Source organism: Chroicocephalus ridibundus, chromosome 6, assembly GCF_963924245.1.
Source record: "Chroicocephalus ridibundus chromosome 6, bChrRid1.1, whole genome shotgun sequence".
Classification (NCBI taxonomy): Eukaryota; Metazoa; Chordata; class Aves; order Charadriiformes; family Laridae; genus Chroicocephalus; species Chroicocephalus ridibundus.
This window is the reverse complement of record NC_086289.1, coordinates 56,459,905-56,477,822: the sequence shown is the minus strand read 5'-3', so window position 1 is coordinate 56,477,822 and position 17,918 is coordinate 56,459,905. Positions and strand designations below refer to the sequence as shown.

At 45.6% G+C, this 17,918-nt stretch overlaps 1 protein-coding gene across 1 annotated transcript in view; it reads right to left on the bottom strand.

Annotated features, from left to right (window-relative positions):
- Positions 1 to 17,918, bottom strand: part of GPC1 (glypican 1) — a 218,398-nt gene that overhangs the window by 32,040 nt on the left and 168,440 nt on the right. The window lies entirely within an intron of this gene.

Here is a 17,918-nt window from a genome sequence, read left to right as displayed (position 1 = left end):
CCACAGCATTACTCATAGGCTTTCTTCACAGAACGCACCAACTGGCATTGCTGACATATACCATAACTTGCCAAACAACCTGATCTAGTTGAAGATGTCCCTGCTTACTGCAGGGGGGTTGGACTAGATGACCTTTAAAGGTCCCTTCCAACCCAACAGATTCTACGATTCTATTCTATGAAAATTGTCAGCCAACACCTTAGGAGACACTCAACCCCGAATCAAGAACCAACCGCTTCTGGCACAGAAGTTGACACTTGTTAAACAATACTAGAAAATGCTGTAAGCACACAAGGATGCCCGGATGCTGCTCAGGCAATGGAAGTCTATCCTGCAATGACTGCGGTTAGAGTCAGACTAGTCTATCAATATTAACATCCACACCAGAATGAAGTTGGATAAAGATTTCATCTAGAAGATAACCTGAAGTCTTCCATTTCATCACATCAACAGTTGGAATTCATCCAGCATCGCCTGCTCTTACCATCACACAGAAGTGAGGGCTCTTCTGGAGAAGAGACAGAACTTCTCCCCCCCAGTTTCCTTTTTCCTTGGAAGGCTGCCATTCCCAGCTGAGGCACTGATAATCTGGGGAAGCCAGCAGGACTCCAGTACAGCAGACATGTCTCCTTGCAGGCACCAGCCCTTCTTTAGGGGCAGCACGGTTACTTGAAGAGGACAGGGCTTTACCTAGACTAGCTGTCATACCCACTAACCCAAAACCACCGTGATCCGTTGCACAACTAGAAGCTGATAGTACAGAAGCTAGTACAACTTGTCTGAGCTGCCTGTCTTTCCTGCCTCACTGCTTATTTTCCGACGCTTCATTTCCAAAGCTCCGGTGAGATGGAGCAGGGCTGTTACCAGCGACGGTGCCGTCCCTTCACAGAGACAACCCCATCAGCCCAAGTCACCGCAGCCAGCACGGCTCCGAGGCACAGCCCGTAAAGCCTGTGCCAGAGTCCCAAGCGCTGCGACAGGAACAGGCACGTCTTATTACGTGTTTAAAGACAGGGTTGTGCTCAAGCGTTTTTGAACTGAGGCCAACACCATCATGTTCGAGGTTCTCATCCCATTTGCTTACTTGGAGTTGCACCCTGCTTTTGTTTAGGTATAAACAACTAAACGGTTTTACACCCTAGGCTCAGTGGTCATAGAGAAACGTGACTCTTTTGCTACATACAGCAGGGTAAAGATGACGGATTCAGCTCCTCCCTTATCAACATCTTTAGGCGTTTCCATCCTCTCGACTTCCAGCTACTTTCAGGCTCTCTGAGACTGCACGGTGGGGAACTCATAGCAGGACCGGCCTGATTCAATTTATTGATTTCCATAAGCAACTTTAATCATCATTTAAGCGAGTGAGAGGAAAAATGATTTAAATAATCATTTTCATTTCAATTATGTTTGTACTTTTTAGGGCCTTTTTGAAGCAAACCTGATTATATTATTCTTTAAATCTAAATGACTATTATTTTCTGTGGTGATGTATGATAAGCTCCAGTTGGAGGGAAACCGTTATTCAATTAAAATCAAACAGCATGTATTTAGGTATATAAATTAACTTCACTGTGCTACGCATATAAGAAAAGAAAGAAAAACTTCTGAAAAATGCATATTGCATGTACAAAATTTTATTAAACAAAGTATTTTTTTGAGGGAACGGCACTGACTACAGTTAAAGACCTCTCAAATTTTAGAACTAGAAAAACTCATTTCCATGGGTCTTGTTTATATTCATAGGCTGGAAGGGCCATAAAAGTTTTCCTACGTTAATAATCTCTCATTGGCTTCTCGGATTTGAATGAAGCTAAAACTTAACAAGTGGATCGAGCAAGTGAAAGCACCCTCTGCGTCTGCACCACAGGCTGCTAATACCGGAACTTCTTGTAGTATTTTATCAAACTGATTATCGAGCATTAATAGTCTCTCTTCCTCCAGCCACAATCATGTACTGCTTCATAATTTAAAATTTTATTTAAGTGCTTTTAAAAGACTGTGAGCAAACTAGGTCTTAGCAGAAGTTTAATCACTTCTGCAGAAAATAAAAATACGTTATCTAAAATGTTGAATAAAAGCTGTGGTTTTCAGGTGTACTTTTGGAAAAAATTTGTTCTTATTCGACCTGACCTAGTTAGCAGTTTGTATCTCCAAATATTTGTACTGAGATCCCTCCATCCCTCACATGCCTGATCTGCATGTGTTTCTCCATCTTCCCTATTAAAACAGGATTTCTTCCTGCAGACAGCAGTGTAAGGGCTGTCAGGGCACCAAACCCACCTGTAAAATTACCTTGTAATGGGGGTTTCCTAGTATGAAAAAAGTCAAAACCTGATTCCATCAAGTACTGTGATAAAGGACCTCGATTTAATAAGAAGAGACGCCCACAGCACGTGCTGTCCTAACGCAGCTTATCAAAGCCTCTCCTGTAGAACCGCAAGACCAAGGGCGATTTGACCGGTGCCTTCTCCCTGGGTCCCAACTCCCACCCCCTAGCCCCAGCTGCCAGAGAGGAGCTCTCTCCCAAGGTAGGATAAACTTTCCGCAAAGCCTGGGGCCTCTCATTCCAGCCCAAGGAACTCTTTGGGTCTGTATCTCTCCCAAGTCAGACCATTGCTAGTCCCAAAGACAGCAGCACAGAATCATACAGAATGGTGGGGGTTGGAAGGAACCTTCAGAGATCACCTAGTCCAACCCCCTGCCAAAGCAGGGTCACCCACAGCAGGTTGCACAGGAACGCGTCCAGGTGGGGTTTGAATGTCTCCAGAGACAGAGACTCCACCACCTCTCTGGGCAGCCTGTGCCAGGGCTCTGCCACCCTCAGAGGAAAGAATTTTTTCCTCATGTTCAGATGGAATTTCCTGTGTTACAGCTTGTGCCTGTTGCCCCTTGTGCTGTCACCGGGCACCACTGAAAAGAGTCTGGCCCCATCTACTTGGCACCTGCCCTTTAGATATTTATAATCATTGATGAGATCCCCTCTCAGCCTTCTCTTCTCCAGGCTAAACAGCCCCAGGTCTCTCAGCCTTTCCTCAGAAGAGAGATGCTCCAGTCCCTTTTTCCTGTGACAAAATCATCGCTATGAACTGCAGGGCGCTAACACAGGTGAGAGCTTTCCATTTACCAAAAGGCCTCATCTACAGTGAATAATTGTACAATATGTAATTAAAGCTTGGCAAGTGTTACTGGCGCATACATAGTAATCCCAGTAACCCTGATTCATTGGCCTCTAGGCAGACCGCTTGCCTTCTGGAAAGCGCTCGAGTATCCCCTCTTTCAGCCATGGCTCCGTCCAGCTGTGTGCGCCTACTCCTAGGAAATTTTGGCTACTCCACCAGCAGGTGAGAGGCCGCAAGAGGATGATTTACTACTGGGGAGCTTCTCATCCAGCATTTCTCTCCCACCCTAGCGTGGCATGTGAGCCCGGGCTAAGAAGACCCCAGCCCCGAGGTCCAGCACTGCCGTGAGATGACTTGGGGCTGATCCTGCTGCAGCATCACCGTTTCTTGTTGCATGGTCACCTTCCCCTGCAGCACCTCCTGAAGGGCCTCACTCCTGGGCTCACAAGCCAAGCAGATAACTGCCAGGCAGATGATTTGTCCTGGCAGGACACATTTTCGGGTCTGACTAATCTGAGGTGGCTTCATTTTTCTGTTGCCCCAGCCTTCCTACTTGTACAGCGAACAGAACGGCATTCACCTACAAAATACACAGTTGGTCTGATGCTGATGAGATATCTAAAAGCCGCTCTGTATCTTAATGTATCACTCCAAGCGCTGATGGTTACCCATTCACAATTTAATTAAACTGAGCTCAAACTCTCGTTCTTGTATAATCAGTGCTCTTTCCTCTGTGACAAGCAACACTAAGCGAATAAATTGCTCAGCAATCCAGGTACGACATGCATCTTGGCACTCACCATCAGGAGAAAGAAAACACCAACAAACGCAGCCCAATTTGTCAATTCAAGCTAAAATAACTTTCTTTGGATTGCTACAGGAGAAACAAGATGTATATCTTCCTGTCAAAAAATTGGAAACTGCTCTCAAAAAAGTCCAAGCTAATTAAGAGTTGATGAACTGTTACTTCTCACCTAAGTGAGAGAACACCAATTACAGTCAACTCGTTTGTGGCTGGTTCTCAGAAAGTTCTAGATTTCACACACTGAGGAGGGGGAAAAAAAAAAGTATCTACCTTATCTAGGGAAAATTAATTAGCTATTAAGTCTAAATGCGTTTGTGATGAATGGCTGACCTGGCAGGGAATTTAAATGCCCGTTTTGCAGCATTAGAAGGCTCTAAGAAGTGGAGTTTGTCAAGAGGGACGCACAGAAACTTGTGCCAACTGCTGTGGTCCTCGGCACGATCTCAGCCTGTATACGTAGCACAGGTATCCCCAATTAACACTGCATCTTCTCCTTAACACTTCCTATCTACTAATATCCAAGCTTTTAACGTATTTAGGCATGTGTCATAGATTAAGGATGTGCAGGGCCTCAAGATTAAACAAATTGCTGAACCACAGTTCAGGTGTCTGTCCTCAATTTCAGGCAGAAGTAATTATTTATTCTAGGGTAGGCACCTGATTATCTGCAGCCATGGTGGGTGGGAAACCTCTAATAATACAGCTGTCCCACTATTTCTGTAAGAAACTAAAAATAACCCCCCAGTGGCTCCATTTGGATTTATTAACTCTCACTCGGTCCACCACTGCTGGGTCTGCCTGGGCTCCCGAAGGACAATTTGAGTGATTAGCTCAGGCAGAGCACGAGCGTATGGAGGCAGCTCCATCCAGGTCACATCCCAGACACATCCCCAAGGCCCCTGAGCTCTGCCAACACCATGTTCTCCAGGCTGGCACCCACAGACTCAAGCTATGCCTGCATTTGTGCACCATAGCACCCAGCCTCGTTAGCCTTGGGAACGGCAGGGATGGTGGAAAGGGCTCATGAGGAGCCAGAGCTGGAGCTCTAAAGCCCTTGCTTGCCCCAGGAGTCACCACTGCACTCCCATCCCTGGGAGCAGGTACATAAACACCTGAGGTGGCCCTGCACAGGGCCAGCTTCCCTCTGAAATGATGCATTTGTTTCTGGTCCAAGTCACAAGAAAGCCGTTATGTATTTTCTGGACGCATGCTGAAAAAGCTTGGGCGTTCTCAGCTTCTGCCAGCCTCAGAAATTTTACAGTGGAGGTTTACGAGCCAGAGATACCTTCCCTGCTCAATCCACGACTAGGCTTCCACTTTTTCAAACACTTTTCTCAAAAAGCCATTGAACAGGTGAGTCCTTGCTCACTGCTGCTGGCTAAAGGCTTCACAGCACTGCGAAGCCCAGCAGGTGATTTTCTAACACCAGTAACTCAGTCAAATCAAACTCAATTTTCCCTGGGCCAATGAAAGGCACAGCTCCTCAGTCAAGGCTGTTCCTATACGAAACACCACCTTTCACACTCTTGCTGTAAAAGTATTCAAAAGAAAAAAAAAAATCAAATGGGAATCTGTTGTTGTTGTTATTATTATTATTATTACTATTATTATTATTATTATTATTATTATTGCCTCCCACTTCCAGGCTCAGAAACAAGACAACTGGCTTTGCTCAAATGAAATTTGCCTTTTGGCAGAGGCCAGGCCTGAAAAACTCTGCCTCAAGTACAAAAATTCCAGAAAGTTATGAGCAAAGAAATGAAAGGTTTTCACAGCCAAGACAATTCTGCAACCTTGGCTGCTGTTTCTCTTGCTGTTGTAGTGACAAAAAAGTTACTTATTAGAGAATTAAGTTTTCAACCAGAATCTATAACCTTTGCATTTGAGAGAGATTGTAAATCCCCACCCATTCCCCTGCTTCACAGCTTCCCGGTGTTCGCAGCTCATATTTTCACAGTTTCCACTTTTTCACAACTCTGGATTCAAATTGGGAAGCTGTGAAGAGCAAGGCAGGCACCGGCAGTTTCTCTCTGAAGATGTAAAGTTCTGAGTTCCCCCTTCCTCCCCACCGCCAGCACCAGTACTTTATCCAAGCTCTTTGACTCCATTTGATCACTCAACATCTGGAACTCACTGGGGTTTCTTCAACTAATATAATGATGGAGTGGGAATGGATGCAGAGGGGAATGAAGAGATCACTAAAGGAAGAGCAGCCAAATGCTCTTTGGGCATGCAGCAGATCTGGTTTTCTTCAAAAGCCATCACATTTTAGAGGCATACTAGAAGAAATATGAGAACTGGAGAAAGGTGACTGAATTACTTTCAATCTGAATATTATTAAACCTTAAGCAGAAAATGGTAGTAAAAAAAAGCCTTAAGCCCAAATGGAAAAAGAGGAGTACCAGATTGGAAGAGATGAGGGAGGAAAACACATTGCTCAGATGATGCCATTAATTCCAAAATCAGATTTTAAGACGAAACGTGTTCCCAAAAGCAGGTTTAGCAGTGGATGATTGGATTTGGTGAAGGCTCTGGGCAACACCTCTACCTACATCTTGAAGCCAGACGTGAGGAGGGGAAAGGCATGAGGGCTCCAGGAGGAAGGAAGCCTGTGGCAGGCGATACCTCCAACCCGTCGCTTTCCCTTGGAGCAGCAGAAGCAGCACCCAGGGCTCTGCCCTGCCTCCACCTGCCAGCTCCAAGTGCTCCCCTACTTCTTGTGTTCTCGATACAAGAGCAGAGTGCTCCACGCCGGGACAGCAAAATTTTGCTTATGCTTCCAAAAAAGCCCTCAGTAGTCCCTGCAGGAACTCCTAATGACTTACACTGCAACCACATTGCGCAGCAGTGGGGCAAGATGGAAACTCTCCTGCTGGCCAGACAGCTTTGCATGGCAAGCCAGGCTTGTGGTCCAAGGGTCCTGCAGCGCAGCCATAAACTGCCAGGACAGCCGGAGGTGGGGGCAAAAATGTGAGGAGGAGGAGGAAGTATGAAATATTGTATCGTAATTCCTCAAGTTTGACCAAGCACATGAGCCTGCTGTGGAATTCACAGAGGGTCAGTGCCATGGAGCATCTCTGCAGCTCTGAAGGGAGGCCGAGTGAAATATGCTCACCAGTAGCACAGCTACCGTGTTTCAAGAAGACTGGGCTAAGAACAGGACAGAAAGGCAAGCTGAATCTGTGGTGTCCTGTACAGCAGTAAAAGCAAGGAAAGAAAGAGCACAGGGATGTCCGCAACATCCGAGCTCCCTCTCAGGGCCAGCCCTGTCCATCTGAGGCACAGCATTTCCCTGGGCTGAGTTCCCATTTAATACACTGCCGCACATCCCAGTGCCAATTTGCTTCTCCAGTTGGTTTTAATGCCGTCCTTGCAGTCAAACTACTATTAGAAGAGAATAATTCAGCAACAGATTTAAGCCATTAAAATCCAAATCTAATGCATTCATGTCTATTTTATTCACTTCAGCAAGTACGGTGATATTTTATTTATAAAATTATTATTACTCATTATTCATTTAAGTCCTCCCCATGTCTGTGCTGAGGAGCTGATATCAATACAACAGCAGTGATATGCTCCAGTTTGTACCTTAGCTGGGTGCTCACAAAGGAAATAACCGCGGTGAAACCAAACGGCTTAGGCTCCACGTGCAAATAGCCCTGCATGTAGCAATCCCGATGGCATTTGCCTTGGGAGATCCCTCTCTCCTCACAGTTTCTCATTCCTGTGAAAGAACTGGTCTTGTACAGCTGCTTCTTCAGTCCTGACCCACCCCGGAGAACGCAGTCCCTCCCTGCGTATTCTGGATCGCTCTGCTCTACAACGCCTGTCCCAGGTTACACATCGCCCTGTTTGGTGGCTGGGACCTAAGAGGCCTCCTGAGAAACCAAGACTCAGATTGCAAAAAAGCCCAAACAAACAGAGATAAAATTAGCTTCTACCTAGAAGCCAGAGGATGAACAGTGTGAACAAATGTGCCAGGATACAAGAATTATGATGCTTTTAGGCAGTGCAACTTCTAAATTTTTAGGATTCTCTCCAAAGAGCCACTTTGCATTTAATGGGGGGCCAAATACCTCTATCTGATTTCTGCAGTGCACTCTGCACCCAGGGGGTGCTTAGAACAGTGTAGGAACATAGGACTGAAGAGATGTTGTGGGTCAATGAGACAAGTGCCAGCTCTGCCACGCCATCATCAATTTTGTCCTCTCCTAAACCTGCTCAGTGCCCAGCACAAGAGCAGTTAAGAGACTTTGCCCTCCCTGCTCCTACTGAAAGGGTGGTCCAGAACATCTCCTCAGATGGATGGGTAGACTCCTTTTCTTAATTTCTGGTCTAAGTTCATTCTTTAGTCTTTGTCAATGTGGTCTTACAGTTTCAATAGTTGTTTTTGTTTCCTGGTATTCAATCTCTGAGATATTTATGCAAAAAGTCCCATATTTTCTCAGCATCCATGCTGCCTTGCTACATAAGCGAAGGTACTCTCCTCTCCTCACACCTGACGGACTCCCCAGTCCTCTGATCTTTCCACTAACTCTTCTCTTCACCTTTTCAGGTTGGCATTAAATTTTCTTAACTGTGGGTAGTCAGAACTACAAAGAACACCTTTTCTTCACTGGAATTAACACTGTGAATACTGCAAGGACTGCACTTACCTTTGTTAGGAATGCATCACATTAGCATTTCACAGACTTTCTGCCATCAACTGGTACTTCCCCAACACTCCCCTTTGCCATTTCCAACCAATTAGTCCCCAGTTGTATGCCCTACTCTGCAATATTGAATTTCACCCTGTTTCTGTTATCTTGGTTGTCATGGTTATCCACTATCCTCTTCAATAGTGACAACTTTTCCCAGCACTGTGTCATCAATTAACCTCAGGAACACATTTCTTATCATTTCTGCCAGTCTTTAACGGGGCTGTTGACCAGGCTGAGCTCTAGGCTTGTCTTTGAGAACTACAACTGGGACCCCCCTCCAGCCCAGGAGCGCTTCTTTCAACACAATGTACTGCTACCTCCCCTTTAGCAAGTTCTTCACCTGATAATTCCTTTACTAATTTCCATCTTCTTTGGCTTAATTAACTACTCAAGGCACAGATGCAAATGCCTTTGAAGTCTCCTGAGATGAGACAGTTGATAAAAGAGACACACCATGAGCAACAGTGAAGGCGGGCAGCTATACAGGACCTAATCTCTACAATAGCTGGCTTTGGGTAAGAGCAAAAGATGGCCTACCTTCAACTGGTTTTAGACTGGGGTATACAGCAGACAGCTTGTTTCTTTTGTTAGGAAAACAAGAGCTTTTTGAGAAAACCCCCCACCTTTTTCCTGCAAAAGAAAGTTGCTGTTGCATGAACAAGGCTCTGCTAGTGAGAGGTCCAGGGAGGAAGCACCACCAGTCACTCCTAAGAAATAGTGTGCTTTTTCTGCCAGGTCTTGGATAACACTTTCATACTTTATAATGCAAGCTTTGTGCCCATTTGACAGTGTTTTGAATGGCACTCAGGGAGATGTAATTATTTGCACCTATTTTTTATTCTGCATATTCCCCTCCTCTGTTTCTATGACTTGTGAAGATAGTCTGCTTTTATCTAAGGCAAGAAGGACTGGATCCAGGTATTGAAATACGGGAGTGGAGAACTTTCCCTGGCTGGAAAGCTCCCAAGAGGGAAAAGATGACCCTCACTCGAGGAACAGCAGGAAGATGGATATTCTGCTTGTCCTCCTGCTGAGCACCATACAACTGCTGGGTGCCCAAGGAAAGCCCAAGGACAGCGACAAGCCTGGCACAGCCACTGACACCCTCCCCAGGCCCAGTAGCAGCTCTCTCCAAAACACAGCTGGTCAAGAAACCACTTTAGACTTTGATGATCCTGATGAGCTCAGCATTATCTTCCTACTATCCCTTGGAAAGAGACTTGTGCAAACCTTAAGACATCCCTGAATTCAAGTTCATGCAACAACTTTGCACAGGCAAGAGTCATTCAGAGATGGGGACCAAAGAAGACTAAACTGTATGAGCAGCAGGGCGTATAAACAAAGCCTGCGCATACGCTGCAGCGTTAACAGGAGCAGTATCCCCACACTGGAGCGCCCGAGCCCGCGGAAAAATAGCAAGGAGGGAGCAGGAACAAGTGGCATGCACCTGCTCGGAAAGTGATTCCAGGCGCCACACAACACCCTCGCAGGCCCCGGGGATATTAAATACCACGAAATGTGATGCAGCTGACATCCCAGCCATTTGCCTGGGTAGCTCCCCTATTGTTCAGGCTTGAAATTTCCATGTTAGGAAGCTTGCTGTGGCGCAGCACCCCAGGCAGGAGGAGGGATGCTCGGGGCGAGGGCGGCCGCTCTGGGCTGCACGTGTGGAAGCGCACACGTGCTGTGCATGCTGCCGGGCTCCAAAAGTTGAAATAGTTGAGCAGGAGTCAGCTATTAAAGTGTGCCAAGGTGTGCAACTACAAGGTCAAACAGCCTCCAGTGGTGCATGCAGGCAGACGGCCCCTTGCATGGCTGGAAATATTCAGAATTGTATGTGACTGTGGCTCTGTGTCTGCTGTGGGAATGAAACACAAGCTGCACGTAGGCCAGATTTTCACATCGTTTCCTCAAACTTGCGCCTCCATCAATTTTCAACCCTGTTCCCTGTACTTTTGATTGAAGCCTATAATCCAACAACAAGCCACAGAAACGCTCATCTCTTCTGGACACTCTGAATATTTACATATGAAGATTTACATATGAAGCTCTCCTTGGTCACACCAAAGCTACACAGTCTGGAGCTGGAAACGTGTGCAGTCCCTGAGGCAAGGTCATACTGCGTACTGAGGGCAGGCACTAAGAACAGGACAAGGAGTGATCTTACCCCTCAAAATCCACCCACTAAAAGGTTTCCTGGCCCAGTCCCTACATTTAAGAGTCACTGCTGGTCACCAGCTTCCATGGACTTATCGGACCGTTTTTGAGCTGAACGACACTGCTTAGCTCTTGCCCTGAGCCCCACATTTAGTTACATTTTCTGGGGAAAAGTACTTCCCTCCACTGGATTTAAATCTCTTCAGTACAACAGGCAAACCATAAAGCTTCTAGCATAAGAAATAGAGTGTATTCACTCCGTATTTGCTATCTCTAAGTGTTTCACAGACCTCTATCATACCTCCATGTCTTCACTAAGCTGAAGAGCCTTATCTATAAAAAGCAACCTCATTCTTTCATTTTCTTTGCCATTACCCTTTTCCTCCTCAGCACAGACTCCTATTTCCAGCGTATGAAGCTCAGAAAGCTCTTGTGGTCCGAGGTCCCACACTCCATGCAGAGGAGCCTTGTGCTCCATCCAGCCTGCCTGGTGGAGAACAAAGAGCTACAAGGTCCTGCTGCGAGGGAACCGGCTGCAGGCTGAAAGCCCTCGCAGAAGGGATTTGGTCCGTTTGCATGCAGGGTGGGATAAGCAAATACAAGAGATGTGAATCTTGAGATTATTTTCCCCACGTGTGTTCCTGGGATCGGAGCAGGCAAGAGATTTTAATCACGGTGCCTTCTAAATATATCCGTGAAACAACTCCAGACTTGCAGCAAATGATGAACAGTGAGTATTGCCCCAGCAGGCTCTTATCAAACAGATTTCACAGCAACCTCTCTGCGAGATAAGGACTGGGAAGGCACGTGGGTGGGATTCATCAAACAGGAGTCAAATCTGATCTGGCGGCTTAGTCCCCACTTAGGGAAGAAAAGGCACCTCCCACTTACTGCAGCACTCACTTTAGCACGAGTCTTCAGAGCCGCCCATCTCTCTCTCTGGACTGTAGTAGGAGCTGGGAAAATTAAGAGTAGGCTGGACTTTTGGATAAATGAAATTTTGCAAGATGAATTCCACTCTAATTTTCTTTCTCTAAGAGAGCCTGCATTTAAAGGCAAACCAACAAGCATCATAGCTACCACTGACAGGAACATGAAAGCTGGTAAAAGTAATTGCTAATGCCTGTTCCTCTCCAGGTTTATTCAGTAAGACCCAAAGGGCTCTATTTCTTTAACAGTAAAATAAACTCAGAAGTATCTTACAATATTGAAGGTTGCTGGGGGTTTTAAAAGGTGCGATATACACCCTGGATAAATGCACAGTACATACCTATACAGCAGAGGTATTTTTCACTCCAGAAAGAAAAGTGTCCTGAGAGAGTTGGGGTTGTTCAGCTTGGAGAAGAGAAGGCTCCAGGGAGACCTTATAGCAGCCTTCCAGTACGTAAAGGGGGCCTACAAGAAAGCTGGGGAGGGGCTGTTTGCAAGGGCATGTAGCGATAGGACGAGGGGCAATGGTTTAAACCAGAGCAGGGCAGGTTTAGATTAGATGTTAGGAAGAAGTTCTTTACACTGAGGGTGGTGAGACACTGGAACAGGTTGCCCAGAGAGGTGGTGGAGGCCCCATCCATGGAGACATTCAAGGCCAGGCTTGATGAGGCTCTGAGCAACCTGATGTAGTTGAAGATGTCCCTGCTTACTGCAAGGGGGTTGGACTAGATGGCCTTTAAAGGCCCCTTCCAACCCAACACATTCTATGATTCTATGATTTGATTCCTTTCCTCCTGCTGAAATAAACCGCCAGTGAGGCAGAAAGGTGCTCCCCCACCTGCAGCTAAAAGGGGGCTACCACCAGGGTAAACCCCTGACGCCCTGGCTGCGTGCCCATGTACTGGGCTGGTGACAAACTGCAGAGACATGGCGTGAATGAGAGAAGCGGCGGATCCGTTCAGCAGATGCCAGTGTAGGTTGTCACCCTTCCAACGCCACCTTCCCCATCAGCCTCACTAAGGTCGGGTTTGACTTTCCGTCCCTTTCAGCAATCACCACTCCACAACGTAACCTGCCAGGGCACAACAGCTCGGCACCCTTCCCTCCCCTCGAATAATTAAGCCTTTATAGATTTCATCACACATCTTTCAACTTCTTCCTTACTTATAAAATACACCATTATCATGAACCAATTTGTCACCAAGTCAGGCTCTTTGCGGTAACATTTTAATTGAGAAAAACACCAATGAATGATTATCTCTTTCGAATTAAATGTATTTCACTGTCTCTACAAAAAAAGAGACGTTCAAAGAGGGACTTAGGCACTCAAGCATCCTCACTGTGTATTTTTCAAGATCAAAACTCCCTGTTTAAGTTTTCGAAAGCTGTAGGCTTCATACTGTGGCAGTGGGACAGACCTGACTTTGGCTTTTTATCTTTTTCATTAGTGTTGCCCTCCGCTCGAAACGGCCTCCAGACAAACTATTTATTGTCGGGTTAATTAGATCATTTGAATCTATGCTTGCCACTGCATTTCTGCAGTATAGAGTATCTAAGACACATGGTCCATGGATATCTAAGTATCTTGAGTATCTGACACGTGGGCTTTCCCAGAGGAACAAGGAAGATAGGAATTACCAGCTGGGGGGATAATGTTCTAGACAGGCCAAGTTCCCATGTTATTATTGCAAGAGTTTATCTAAGCCTATATAAAGCTCTTAATCTCTAGTTTTCTCTCTTTCGATGCCATCAGAAAGGAACCTGTCTCTTTGTAAAAATGATTTCCTTACGACATTCCCACCCATGGGAGCAGCATGAAAAGGAGAAATAGGCAAAGACGAGAGGAGACAGCTACTGCTAACAGGCAACTCAAAGCATGCAATGTGTATGTGTATCTGACAGCTGGAAGAGCCAAGAACGTACACAGACATGACAATGTGCACGTCTGTTATTTGAATAATAGGCAAATTAATACCCATTGCTATTTTAATATAGCTGAAACACAGATATATTATATACAGCTACCCTAAAATAACATCAAGACATTACAACACACTTTCAGAAACTAGGAAAAGTCAGAAGGACGGTGGGTAACACAGCACTCCCTCTGCCCTTCAATGCATGGGGATTAGACTATATATAACCACATGGTACTTCTTTCCCGAGAGGACAGAGAAGTGTGTCTTCTTCCCAAATTTCAGGTGCCTGCTTCAAAAGAAGCAAATTTTATCAATTGTTAAGGAACAAGAATTCACGTTGCCCGGCAGATATTACAAAAATAAATCCAGTAGCAAATTATTTTAGTTCCCCTCCCATCTGATGGCACCTGTTTGTTAAGTACTGCTAAGTTTTCACCTTGTCCAATGATAAAAACTTGGATAAAGCTTGATTTTCAAAAATCCTGAGCCTGAGATTCACAAAAGTAAAAGACCTTATCCAGTATTTAGGCCTTTTTCAATTATGTCTGAATATATTTTCTAAGGGGCATAAACATATTTTTGTTTGTTTGTGGACTTTACACATGTCACACATTACTGGTTTGATTTATTACTTGTGTATAAGTCTTTAAAGTAAAAATCGCATCATGACTGTGACCAGCATGGAAAATCTGCCACAAAATCTATTCGCTTTGGAAAATTGTGTGATGGAGGAAGCTGCTGTTCCATCCTAACTATGGCTTGAAAACCCCCTATCCCTCAGCCGTTCACCGACACTCTTTTCAGACGAGCCACAGTAATGGAGTGAATGTTCCCAGTCCAACCATTAGGCTAAATTCCTGTGGACAGCCACACAGGCTACACCTGACAGTGGTGCATAAGGCAGCAGCAATCTATAAATACGTGGCCAGTGTCACTTCGGCCCCCTCCACCTTCCCTCTATGAAGAGGACAGGCAGGACACATCAACATTTGCACTGACCCATGTGGCACCTTCATTCTGTGTGAACACTGCCAACCTGAACCGCTGTGTACACAATATAGTCCTTATTTAGGGACCAAAGTAAAGCAAAGCAGAAACCAGTTTCTGCTTGGGATGTCCTACCCCTCCCAATCAGGCGTGCTTCCCTCAGCCAGGGCTGACTTACAGACCACCACTCACCTCCACGATATTTGTAGCCATTTAAACCTCATCAGAACCTCATCTGGAGGAAATACAATTTTGACGGCTGGGGAAAGAGTCTGCAAGAAGCTGAGAAATGTCCCTTGTCTCCTATCCTCACGAATTCCATTTTAAGATGTACGTATAATACGTGTCTTTATAATTGATATGAATCAAACATAAATCACCTTAGAATTTGCAAGCTTTATAAAACCTTGGGAGACAACCTGCTTGGGCGTCTGGTGCTTCTCAGGACTATCAGCTGGATACATCAATGACTGAAAACATCTGCATCCGCCATGGGCTGTCATCGTGCTTACAGAATGGAGATCAAAAATGCGTGTTAAAGAAAATATTAGCTGAGAACTGGAATGTTAACCGCACTCTGACTGCAGCTATGCTTAGGGGGAAAAAAAAAAGAGGAAACTACTTGTGCTCCTCGTTTAAAAAAATTCATTTAAAACAACTAAAAAAAGGCTTTGGTTACCCTGAGATGCTGACACTTTCCTCCTGTCTGAGTTGGGGTTTCTGCTGCTTTTGAAGCACGTCTGGTTCAGATCCAGGTTTGACGGATGGGAGAAATGGATACTTGTTAAAAGCAGGGGCTTGTTCCACTTTACCCAACTTCAAACTTTTCCTTTCTTTTTTTCCTGTCAGATTTTATCCCAAGTATATTGCACCAGTGAACTGGACATGAGTAATAAATCCTGACCTCTTTTAAATGTCCTCCCGTGAGTTTAGATTGAAAACCTCATTAAACAGCTAGATAAATGAATGCATTTAGGAGGATGCACAGAGATCATAGGATCATAGAATTGCCTAGGTTGGAAGGGACCTTTCAGATCATCTAGTCCAACCATCAAAAAAAAGATGTCGAGAAGCAGCTGCCATTCACCTTTTTCTCTTATCACAAATGCTTGGGGACAATCAGAGACATTTCAGATCTGGCAGAAGATTTAGAACAGACAAAAGGATATACTATTTCAAACAGACAAGTTACGGAAAAATCTCACCCCTGGTACAAAATGTCCTGGATGCCGAAGACTAAAATAGACCCAAAAGATCAGAAAATCAGAAACAGGGAGGTCCATTTGGTGGACATGAAACAAAATGAACACGACATCCAGGGCAGCGGAGGAATTCATGGGGCAGAAGGCACACAAGATAACTTTGGTGCTTCCTCCATAAGCAAGAGTGCACCTTACTAATTGCCATTATCTTAATTACCCTGGGATGCTGTCGAGATTGAGGTAAGAATCAAAGTGAATTTTATTCTCTGGGAAAAGAAAGTTAAGAAACAGGTCGCTAGACTCAGAACACAGACACACCGAATGGCAGCAAACCCGCACCGTCCCAGCCATGGGCCGCTCCCCAGGGCCACCTCGGGGTTCTGGTCTGCTCACTGGGGACCAGTCACCCCGCAGCCTGCTACAACTGGGACCTAGGGCTTGGACAAGCTCCTTTCTGGCACTGTCCCCCTAAACCACAAGCTTCTTCCTGACACAAGTCCCCTCCTGTGACCTTGTTTTGCCTAAATGTATCCCCCCGGGATCTTCCATGACCCAGAAGCTCAGTGACTAACTTAAATAGGAGAGCAACTTCTGCATCTCCTGTTCATGAAAAGCTGTGTGATGCACCACTGGATGATGATGTGCAGACGTGCTTTCTGAAAATGAGCTCAGACTGGGTGAAGCAGCCTGTGTTATAACCCAGCTTATTAACAGGCAGCTGGTCCAGGTGACGCAGATCCAGCCTTTTCCGTACACACTGGTGAGGGAGACTTGAAAATCTCCTCTGCGTGTACGTGAATCCAAGTAAACCTACAAAGATGGCTTATAGTACCACTGCAACCGTAATAATAAACACAGCTTACTGTCAGCCCTGGGCAGAGGCAATAGATAACGAGACAACCTGAGCAGTACCCTCATTAGGGCTCTCTGTTAAGGAGAAGCTATTCTATGTATTGACTTTTCCACGTCTGTTGTGGTGGTGGGTAATTCAACAGTTCGCCTTTGATTCCCTCAGGATGCTCCATCTGGGTTCGGATCAATGGCCCACCCAGCTGTTTCAGCTGAAGTCTGCTTTTAACTTGCCAGCTATAAAACAGTCATATAAATTTCTGGTGTGCTCAGGAAAAACACGAGTGGTCAAGTGATGTGCATTCCCCAGAGAATTTCATCCGACTAAGCCAACTTGTGTCTGGAGGAACCAATTTTGGGTTAAGTTCTGTGAGCTTTTCAGAAGAACGTCAAGTACTTTTCTGTGCAGTTCAGACAGGACAAAGCAAACGGAAAGACCTTTCCCCATGTCTGAGGGAGCTGCAGAGCTCTGAAACCAGCCCTGAAACACCGCGGATGTGGAAGCTGCCAGCCGGAGGGGCCCTGGGAGAGGGACAACCCCCTGACTGGACACGCTCTCACAGCATCTTTTCTGAAACTTCCATTTACACCATTTAACTGCTGCATGTAACCAAGAGCTTAGATAGCTGATTTCCCACGCTTTTAATTCCCATTTCAACTACGTGCTCGGCAACTTTCTGTGTATGCTGCTCCACTGTCTTTAAAGAGGGAAAAGCAGCTCAAGTCTTTGTTAACGAGGTAAAGGCCAATCTTACTTCATTTAAAGATCCCCCGTGTCCCTCTGATATGCTCCAGGGCTCACGGCACTGGATTCTTCATGCAGAAAAGAGTAAGGACCATGAGGAATGGGTGGCACTTGTGTGCCACTATCAGGAAGTCAAAGACAAAAGATCAGTTCCCCCCCCGATTTCATGAGACGGATAACCAAACCTTCAGCCTTCGAAGCATTTCTCATTGCTGACTCGATCTTTTGCCATTATTGTTCTCTCACATAACAAAGGGAGGAATTGCTCTGCATGATCGCCATCTGCCCAAGTCCTCCTTCAGCACCTAATGGTAGTTCTACCAGTAAGACAGAGATGTCTCTTTTCACCGACTCATAGGCAATGGCTTCGATTAGACACCTGGAGGCCCTAGTTGAGGTGAGTTGAAACTCACCCCCAGTCTTCAGTCTTCCATTCAATTAATTAAATTAACACGCTATGCTCCTGGGACCACCTCCCTGCCCTTCATTATCAATGCTTGGGGAA